This window comes from Tupaia chinensis, unplaced genomic scaffold (assembly GCF_000334495.1).
Source record: "Tupaia chinensis unplaced genomic scaffold, TupChi_1.0 Scaffold000037_21, whole genome shotgun sequence".
NCBI classification, from domain to species: domain Eukaryota; kingdom Metazoa; phylum Chordata; class Mammalia; order Scandentia; family Tupaiidae; genus Tupaia; species Tupaia belangeri.
Genome location: NW_006159480.1, coordinates 64,312 through 75,755, shown reverse-complemented (window position 1 = coordinate 75,755; position 11,444 = coordinate 64,312). Strand labels below are relative to the sequence as shown.

General features: G+C 34.3%; 1 pseudogene; it reads left to right on the top strand.

Moving 5' to 3' along the window:
• The first annotated feature begins 1,469 nt into the window (after nucleotides 1-1,469).
• LOC114007982 (carnosine N-methyltransferase-like) lies at nucleotides 1,470-7,633 on the top strand (annotated as a pseudogene).
• The last annotated feature ends 3,811 nt before the right edge of the window (nucleotides 7,634-11,444 follow it).

Here is an 11,444-nt window from a genome sequence, read left to right as displayed (position 1 = left end):
CTGATTCCTGACTGTTGCATCATGGGACAGAGCAAGATTTTGAAAGCATGACTATGGTACAAACTACTGCCACAATCCCAAGTTAACCATCAGGTGGGGCAGACCCAAAGCAGTGTAGCAAAGCTTTGAGAACAGAACTGAGATTGGAATTACCACCAAGAGAAGGTGCACATAATTTAGGGTCCTAATCTAATGGATTGCTATTTGCCAAAACACACAAATAGCAACAAAAAACCTCCAGAGGACTTTAACTGTACCTAGAGTCTCATAAAAAAGTGCCTATGATAAAATCTAAGATACATGACCATCAAGAGGAAAATGTGATTAGTTCTCTGAGGCAACAAAAAAATGTGTAAACACCAAGGTGACTAAGATGCTAAAATGATTAGATAAAAGCAATTATTATTACTATAATTTATGAGAAAAAGTAACAATACCTTAAATGGATAGAAATATAGAAGTTCTCAGTACAGGTATAGAAACTATCAGAAAGAATGACATGGACATTTAAAAACTGTAAACAAAATATTTGAAGTGTAATATTTATGGGGCTGGGTCAGTCTTAGATGGAGATGACAAAGGAAAGAGACAGTGAAGTTCAAGATAAATCAACAAAAATCATCAACTCTGAAGAACAGAAGTTGAAAAGATTTAGAAGAAAATGAACGGAAGGATAATATAAAAACGTCTCACATCCCTGATGTGGAGTTCCTGGAAGAGAGGAGGGAGGTATAACAAAAAGATTTGAACAAATAATGGTTGAAAACTTCCACAATGTATTAAAAAAACATGAATTTACAGATTTAAGAGTTTAGCAAAACCAAGCAGGAAATGCTCAAAGAAAATCATGCCCAGAATTATCATAATAAAGCGTCTCAATACCAAAGTCAGATCACTAAGACTGCTTTGCAAGATTTGGTAAAGTTCTTTAAGCTGCAGTGAAGGGCTGATAATTAATAACATAAAACATTTGCTGTGGTTTGTACGTGTCCCCCCAAATTCATATGCTGTAATTTGGTTGTAATGTGAAGATATTTAAGGAAGATTTAATCTGATTATAGTGTTAAAAGGCAGGGTTTTGGGGAAGAGATTAGGCATCAGGGCGAAGCCCCCATTTTGTCTTTGTGGGTTTATAGGGAGACAGAATGAGACAGACAGAGAAACACAGGCAGACGCATGCACTTTTGCCTTCTGCCATGGTATAATGCAACAGCAAGACTACCATCAGATAAGGCTTTGTAAACTTAAGAGCAAAATAGATATCTATTTTTATAAATTACCCAGACTCGGGTATTTTCAGCAGAACAGACTAGACCAACATGAAAGGAAAATAATTCAGTGGTGAAAGTAATACATAATCATATTTGAAATACTCTGATCTTGTGAAAGTGGTATAAAATACAATTTTATCTCTACTGAGAGTTTAAAAATAAAACTACTAATGTAGCTTTGATTAATTTTTAAGCAATATGTTACAAAAAGATGAAAAATTTGACATCAGTGTTATAACTGGTCGTTGGGAGAATACTGAAATTGTAGAGTTTGGTATGCAGTTTAAGTTGTTATCAGTTTAAAATAGCCTGTTATAAGTAGACGATGGATCATGTAAGCCTAATGATTACTACAAAGCAAAAACCTATAATAATTGCACAAGAAAGATTCAAAATATACTACCATATAAAATCTCCAAAACACAAAGGAAGACAGTAAGAAGGGAAGAAGGAAAAATACAGAAAAATCTACCTAGAAAACTAGAAAACAAATTGAAAAATGAATCAAATTCTTACCTACCAATAATTATCTTGAACGGAAATAGATTAAATTTCCTAATAAAACAAACAGAATGGCTGAATGAATAAAATATACAAGACCCAACTATATGCTACTTACAAGAGACTACTTTTATCAGTAAGAATACACATAGACAAGAGTAAGGAGATGGAAAAAGATACCCCATGGATTGGAAACCAAAAGCGAACAGGTAGTTAAATTTATTTAGACAAAATTGACTTCGTATCAAAAATTGTTAAATGAGGCAAAGATAGCTATATACCATAATAAAGAGATCAATTTATTAAGAAGTTATAGCAATTGTATATATGTGTATATATACATCCAAATTTGAAGCATGTAAATTTGCGATGCAATTATTGTTATCTGAATGGAGAGACTGACTGCAATACAGTAATAGGAGGACTCAATACCCAGATTTCAACAATTGAAAGGTTATCTAGAGAGAAAATCAAAAAGGAAATGTTAGGGAACCAGCAGTTAGCGTAATGGCTATGTTGCTGGACTCCCATGTAGTCGACCTGCGGTTCGCGTCGCTGGGCGCGTGTGCGTGTGTGCCCAAGATCCTGAAAGAAGAATGGAGGAGAAGGGATTGCGGCGTGGCCATCCCCCCTGGGGGGGTGATTTCTCGCTTTCTGTGTCTATGTCTCTCTCTGTCTGTCTGGTGAGCGCACGTGCCCTAGAGCGAAAAAGGAAATGTTAGACTAAATTACACTTTAGACCATAAGAAACAGACATATAGAAAACATTGAATCCAAAAGAAAAAGAATGCATATTCTCAAGAGCACATGAAACGTTCTTCAGGATAGATCATATGTTAGGACACAAAACAAATCTGTTTAAAAAATGATTTGTTTATTCATGATGGAGTGCATGCGTGTGAATGTGAGGATAAGAGAGAGATAGAGAGATAAAGAGAGAGACGAGCACCCTCCACAGGATCTGGTCATGCCACAATCCTCTTCTTTCAGTTCTTCAGCTCATTAGATCTTGAGCACTTGCATGATAGATCATATGTTAGGACACAAAACAAATCTGTTTAAAAAATGATTTGTTTATTCATGATGGAGTGCATGCGTGTGAATGTGAGGATAAGAGAGAGATAGAGAGATAAAGAGAGAGACGAGCACCCTCCACAGGATCTGGTCATGCCACAATCCTCTTCTTTCAGTTCTTCAGCTCATTAGATCTTGAGCACTTGCATGTATACTTGCACCCTCCACAGGATCTGGTCATGCCACAATCTTCTTCTTTCAATTCTTCAGCTCATTAGATATTGAGCACTTGCACGTATACTTGGCATGGTTTAGGTTTAGCTGGCCAGAGATTCGAACTGCAGTTGCCGTGTGGGATCTGGCTTTTCTTAAGTAGTGCATCACTGATGAACCAAGGAGCCAGTCTCACAAAACAAAGTCTGAACAAATTTATGGGGATTGAAATGATATAAAAAAAGACTTTTCTGATCACAATGGCATAAAACTAGAAATCAATACCTAAAAAAATCTTTTGAAACTTCACAAATATGTGAAAATTAAACAATATGCTCCTAAACAATCAGCGTTTCACTGAAGAAGTAAAAAAAGGAAATAAAAGCAGTGCTTTGAGATTAAAAATATAACTTATTAAAACTTATGGTATGCAATAAAAGAATTCTTTAAAATGGAAATTTATAACATTAAGCATTAAAAATATATATATAATATACACATATGATAGATTTCAAATAAACACAAATCTAAGAATATACTTTAAGGAACTAGAAAAAGAACAAATAAGTCCAAAGTTAGCAAAAGAAGCCCAACTTCAGTGGCACAGGTAGTAGAGTGCTGCTGTGGAATACTAGTGCCACCTGGAGGCCCAGGTTTGAATTCCTGGTTGACCTGAACCTGGGTGTTATCTATAGGCTGGTGATTCTGGCTGGCCAGGAGGCTGGGTGGAGTTGTAGCATAGAGCAACACTGCCAAGGGTACCTTCTGTCTCTCAATGCATAAATAAATAAGTAAAATGAAGGGAAAACATAATAGAATAAAGGAAATAATAAATATCAGGACAGAAATAGATTGTCTCTCAATGCATAAATAAATAAGTAAAATTAAGAGAAAACATAATAGAATAAAGTAAATAATAAATATCAGGGCAGAAATAGAAAAAATAAAGACTATAAAAACAATAGAAAAAAAATCCAACAGAACCTAGTTTTTTGAAATGATGAACAAAATTGAAAAACCCTTTGCTAGTCAAACTAGAAAACAAAGGAGAGAAATCTTGAAGTCAGAAATGAAGGAAGAGGTACTATGACAGATATCACAGAAAAAAACTGTTTGTAAAAGAGACTTCAAACAATTATATACCAACAAAGTAGGTAATTTAGAAAGAGGGAAGTTTGTAGACACATGGGACCTACTAAGACTGAGTCACAGAGAAAACATCTGACTGGATCACAATCACCAATTGAATAATGAGATTTGATCAGTAGTAATCTCCCATAGAGAAAAAATATCCCAGGACTAGATGACTTCATAGTTGAATTCTACTAAATCTTTAAAGAAGAACCAATATCTATTCTTCTTAAACTCTTCCAAAAAATTGAAGTGAAAGGAATATTTACAAACTTATTTTATGAAGCCAGTATTATGTTGATACCAAAGTCAAACAAGGACACCACAAGAAAAGAAATTATAGGTCAATGTCCCTGATGAATTTAGAGGTAAACATTCTCAAAATTACCAGAAATCCAAATTCAACATTACATTAAAATAATCGTTTGCCATGATCAAATGTAATTTATCCCTGTGATGCCAGAATGGTTCAACATGTGTAAATATATATATGTAATACACTCCATTAACAAAATGAAGGATAGGGCCAGCAGGTGGCATAGTTGTCACATCACCAGACATTCACATGCTTGACCATTAGAGTTCTGGACAAGGTGGCTTAAAAATAATGCTGGGCACGAGGGCGCCCGTGCCCAAGATCCTGGGAAGAAAATGGAGAAGGAATTTCGGTGTAGCCTTCTCCACTGGGGTGATTTTTCAGTTTCCCTCTCACTGAGTCTGTCTGTCTGTCTCTTTCTGAAGAGCTCACCTGTCCTAAGGCAAAAACCTCTGGGGGAAAAAAAAAGGATAAGATTCATACCATCTCAATAGATACAGAAAGCATCTGAAACATTCAACTTTGTGATAAAAACTCTCAAAAAATTATAGAGGAAAAGTACCTCAAGACCATAAATACTGTGTATTACATACTCACAGATGATATTATACTCAATGGGAAAAGTTGGAAGCTTTTCCTTTAAGATCAGAAATAAGATAAGGATGTTCGTTTACACCATTCTTTTCAATGTAACACTGAAAGTCTTAGCCAAAGAATTAGGCAAAAGAAATAAATAAAAGGCATCTGAATAATAAATACAATTATTTCTGTTTTTGATGTGGTCATGTATATGGAAAACCCTAAGATCTTTACCCCCAAAACCGTTAAAATTCATAAATGAATTTAGTAATGTTACAGGATATAATGTCCATATACAAATTCAATAGTTTTCCTATACACTAACAAAAAGCTTTACAGAAAAAAAATCAATAACAATAACAAAAATTACTTCAGAGTAAATATTTTTTTCCTTTTTTATAATTTTTAATTGATTAATTAATTTGCATTAATTCCCTGAGCATCATCCTAGCATACAAAATGTGATTTCCCATCCAGAATATACTGCATAGTGGCTTAATCATATGTTTTCATCAATAATTTTCCATGTTTAGTTTCATATATGTACACACACACACATATATGTGTGTCTATATATATATTTTTCCCCCTATTTCTCACCCTCTGTCATTTCCTGCCCTCCTCCCACACTATCTCAGGTGTCTTCAGTTGTTTTCCATTTTTTTTTCTCCCCACATTTTATTGATTCACAAAATTTTTCTTTTTTTTTTTTTGGATAGGTTTTTGCTATAGGGCACATTTGCTCACCAGACAGACAGAGAAAGACAGAGGGACAGAAAGCGAGAAATCATCCCCCAGGGGCGATGGCCACACTGCAGTCCTTTCTCTTCCATTCTTCTCTCAGGATCTTGGGCATGCCCGCACACGCACCTGGTGTGAGTTTAAGCCACCGGGTCCAGGACTTGAACCGTGGTCTACTACATGGGAGTTCAGCAACATAGCCATTACACTAACTGCTGCTCCTAATTCACAAAATTTCTTAAATAATCTAACTATATTCAATAGCAGGTTCGGCTGGTATATACATATCTGTGAATACATGCCTGATTTTAGATGTAAAACTCTGAGTAGAATGAATATACTATAAGGTAGCACCTAGCTGATACTATATAGATTACTATGGTCATTAAATGATATTTTTAAATATATTTTTTAATGTCAAGAAAAGCAGTTTTAGTTTTAATAAATCAAAGAAATGCTAAGGAACTTTGGTTAAAATTTAAATCCAGGAAACAAGTTAGGATTCTATTCAAATAGTAGGTACATGAACCTATCAGCAGCTCAAGACAGGACAAAAATCCTTAAAACTAGAAAACAAAGCCTAGGGTAAAATCAGCAATGTTTTAATCGAAAGTCATAAAATGCTATTTCACCAGTTCCATTTCATGTACTTTATCTTCTGTTGTAGTTCGATCATCTCAATTAAATTCTGGATATAATATTCAACTCCAGACTTGGCCATTTTCTTAGTATTTGAACTCTTATTTCTGTGTGTCTGTATTTAATTTTCCTGTTTTTTTTTTATAGCACTCCCTTGAAAACTTCTTGGAGTCTGGTCTGGTGTTGGTAAATTCTTTCAGGTTCTGTTTATCTGAGAATGTTCTTGTCTTTTCTTCCCATGTGAAGGATAATCTTGTTGGTTATGGTATTCTTGGTTGAAATTGGTTTTTCCTTTACACTTTGAATGTATTTTCCCATTCTGTCTTGCTCACATTGTTTTGGGTGAGAAGTCCACTATTAGTCTGATGGGTATCCTTTGTAGGTAACTTGATATCTCTCTCTTGCCAGTCTGAGTATCTTGTCTTTGTGGTTTTGGTCAATCTGGCTATACTGTGTCTTGGAGAAGATCTTGTTGGGTTGATTGTATCTGGGGCCCTTTGTATTTCTTGGGGCTGGATCTTTGAATGCCTCTTTTGGTTTGGAAAGTTTTCTTGTAGGATTTCATGGAATAGATTATCAATGCCCTTATGAGTCTCTTTGCCTTCTGGCATACCAATTATCCAGATGTTTGGACGTTTAATGTTACGTAGTATTTCTGTATATTATTCTCATCTTCTTGGGCAATCTTCTCAGCTTGTGGTGGTGAGATCTTTCCAAAGTAAATGTTCTAGTACCTGGTACTGGACTAGGAAGACTGGCCTGGGAAATAGCTATGCTAGCTTATGCTTGTCAAGGAAATGAATGGAGGGTTTTTATTTTTTTCCTCTTTTCTTCCTACTTTGTACTCAATAGATGTTCTGAAATTAATAAACTGTATCCTTGGATCCATCTGTTTAGCAATAACCGGAGATCCACTGATCAAGTTTGACCCATCTTTCCCCCTGATGTTGACGCTCACAGTCTTCCTTCTGGTTCTAACTTTTCTATGATAATGGGATATTTTTCAGAAGATTTATTCTGAATGCAGTCCCCTCTTGTACCACTTTGAAAATCTGGCAAATGAACTTTGCACAGAGCTGAGATACGAGGATATACGATGTCGTTTTGCAGTATGGATTCCAGGTAGAGGTGGAAAAAATCTGTTTGGTCAATGTATACTGTGAATGATCTCTCCATGATGAAAAACTATTATGACTGTGTCGTATTTGTGGTCCATAAACCACGATAATAACCTCAAGTGGTATCACCCAGAAAAAAAGTTTAATAAGAGGAATTGCTGAAATAAACACGTCAACTATCAGTGATGTCAGGACACAACCTCAAATTGGTGGTGGCTTCTTATTCCTAACAAATTTAGAAGTAGTGTCTATTTTCTTACTGTGTCTATTGCTTTTTTAGAAATATACTTTGCTATGCAGATTTGTACTAAATAAAAAATGGAGGAAATGTCTTCAAGTATACTTTTTCCTTGAAGCTTAGAATTGTCTTTCAGAAGAGAAAACCTAATCTCCAGTGTCATCATGAAGTTGTCCGTTGAAAGTCTGCTATATTAAAGACTAATAATATTGAAGTCCACAATAAAGTTCTTTCCTGTTGGTTTGAATGCATGGCACATATTACTTTTCAAGAGTCTATAATATTCGATATCTGAAATTGGGATTTCTGTTCACTTTAGACCTCCACAATCTATTCATAAATGTGTGCCTGTCCTTTTATCGTTCAAACTATTTGATTTTGTTCCTAGCTCAACTGAATTTAAAGAAACATCAAACATTTCTTTTTTAATGAAACGCTAAATTTAATAGCATCATGGGACAGTAAAATGCATTCAAGTACTTGAGAAATTAATATCTTTGGGCAACACTAAACTGAATGCTCTACGAAAGGATATTCATCATAGATCACTTTGAAATGTATGAGATCTCAACATTTTAAGGGAGGCACAAAAGCCTTAAAGGTACTGCTAGGAAACAGAAAATAATCAAATTTGTCCATTAGAAATGTATGATTTCAAATTTTAAATGAATACAGTTTGTCCATGTGATGTTTACAATTCTTTAGATTATTTGGATTATGAAAGCAAGCACATTTTTTCTCATTAAAACAAATATATACTAATAAAAACTGTCAGGACGTTTTGGATATGAAATTCAGGGATAAATTACTGCCCATGGTTTGTGTCTTTGATATTGTAAGCAGCAGCCATTAATGCAATTTCCTATTAACAGCAATTATGTTCCCCCATAAATGGAGGTTAAACAGTATATGCTGCTTTAAATTTCTACCTCAAGCAGATCTTTATTGGAGTGAGTTTTCTTTTATATTTTTATGGATATTATTCTATTTCCAGCTTAGAAAGTAGAAGTGACTAATGTTTTAACTTTTTCTTGCAGAAAAAGGAAGAATGCTTGGGAACCAGCAGTTAGCATAATGGCTATGTCACTGGACTCCCACGTAGTTGACCACGGTTCATTTCCCGGACCCGGTGGCTTAAAACTCATGCCGGGCACGTGTGCGTGTGTGCCCAAGATCCCGAGAGGAGAATGGAGGAGAAGGGATTGTGGCGTGACCATCGCCCCTGGGGGGTGATTTCTCGCTTTCTGTCTCTATGTCTCTCTCTGTCTGTCTGGCGAGCACACGCGCCCTATAGCAAAAAAAAAAAAAAAAAAAAATGAAGAATGCTTGTTGAATTTTTTCACAGCTGATTGTTATTGCTTTAAATGACCTTTGTGGCAATTTGGATTACATGGGTTTAATCTAAAAAATACGCAGGCAGCACATTTTAATAGGAAACTTACTTATAAATCTTTAGCCCTTTGTTGTCACTTAGGTTGGGGGAGTCTTAACCCAATTTGGCATCTCACTAGTGAAGAGACCTTTTCTAAACATGGTGAGGAGCCTTTGCGACCTTTACTCTGACTGTGTAGTAGAGAATGCCATGGAACTCATTTCTTTTATCAAAGTTGGTAAACCTGTAAAATGTTAAAAGAAACAAAGCTATTTCTCTTTTGTCTTCTGCAAGACTTGGCAGATATTCATTTTGTGGGACTCTCATTACCTATATAAATGAACTTGAAATTAATTGCAAGACAAAAATCACCCTTACCCTGCCCACTGAAAAATTTTTAAGGGGAAAAAAAAACATAAAAGGAGCATCAGTATTTAAAAAAATCCATTGGACAGATAGGAATGCATGCTGTCTTTATGTATTTAGAAATGCTTTTTATTCTCTGACTAGTATTCATTTTTGTAGAACTTAATTCAAAGCAAATGACTCCTTCCCCCTCTTTTTCTTTTCTTTCTCCTCAGAGGCAAAACACTGGTCAGTTGGCTTTGGTAGTTAAAATTTTCTTTTGCTATCAGACCTCATTCTTTAATAATGTTTTTCATGTTTTTAAATTAGAGCATACATTGAAGTAATTATGAAATCAGTTATTTAATTTGTTTGTAGTTTTTTCCTTACATCATGGATATATTTTAAATGTTCTACACAAATATGTATCACTTTTATTCTTATGGCATTTTTAGTTAATTTATTCTAAACTTGAAAATACAATATATCAATCAATATAGAAGTATCACTGGAGGGTTTGTCTACCTTTGTATTTCTTTTGTTTAGACTTACCTACTAAAGTGTAAGCCTTAAAATTTTAAATTTTTTCCTTAAATTGGTGTTATACACAAATGTTTTCATTCATTTTCATAAAGTGACAGGAGATAGGTCATTGTATTTTTAAAAAAATTTTTCATATTCTGAAGTGGTGCAGATTTAGAGTATCTTAATCAAGTAAGCAAGGTGGGATATGTAAACTATAGAGTAGCTGTATAAATCACAGTGTGAAATTGTGAAGTTTGGGCACTGTAAAATGTACTGTATTTATATGTAACTCTCGGTCTAAAAGTTGCCACAAAGGTTGAAATTGAAGATTCACGTCTGCATGAAATGTCCTGTATTTTTAATGAGTATGATGGACTTAATTTTTCTTGAATATTAAAATCTGCCAATTGCTATAAAAAAGTGAAAGACCCATGTTCTGAAAACTGTAAAACACTGATAAAGGAAATTTAGGAAAATGCAAATAAATGGAAAGATAGCTCATATTCATGGACTGGAAAATTAATATTGTTATATAGATTGAACAAAATTCACTAAAATCTAGAATTCAATAAATTTCAATGTCATTTTTCACAAAAAAGATAAAAATATTAGAAAATTTATATAAAACCACAAAAGACCCCAATTAGCTAAATCACTCTTGAGTAAAAAGTATAATGCTAAAGACATTGCACTCCTAATTGAAAATTTGGTATGCTATAATGATACACAGTGACTAAGTGTAAAAAATAAAATAAAAATATTTGTTGTAATCAAAGCTATTTAATAACAATGACATGTTTCTGAACCAAAACAGTCACATTGACCAACGGAGCAGGATAGAAGACCCAGAAATAATTGCATGCGGTTAATTTATTTTTGCTTGGAGTGCCAGGGATTTACACTGGGAAAATAATATCTTCTTCAAAAATTGGTGACAAGAACACTGAATATCCAGAGCAATGAAACTGGATCTTTGTTTTACACATTGTACAAATCAATTCAAATTGTAAAACTACTAGGAGAAAACGTAGGGGAAAAGCTCTATGATATTGGTCTGGACAATGATTTTTTTGATATGGACTCCAAAGCACAGGCAATAAAAGCAAAAACAGACACATGGGATTGCATCAAACTAAAATTTTATTGTACAGCAAAAGAAACATGAAAGCAAAGAAACCAAAACCAAAAAACCAAAACCAATCTACACATGGGAGAAAATATTTGCAAACCAGACATGATAGGAGCAACATATAAAAAATTTAAGGGGAACTCAAACAGATCAATAGTAAGGCAACAAATAACTTGACTAACTTTGTCCTGAGGAAAGGACCACAACAGATATTTTTCAAAAGAAGACATATGAATGTGCAACAGGTTCATAAAAATGCATAGTATCACAAATTATTTGGAAAATACAGATTAAGACCAAAAATTGTCTTAT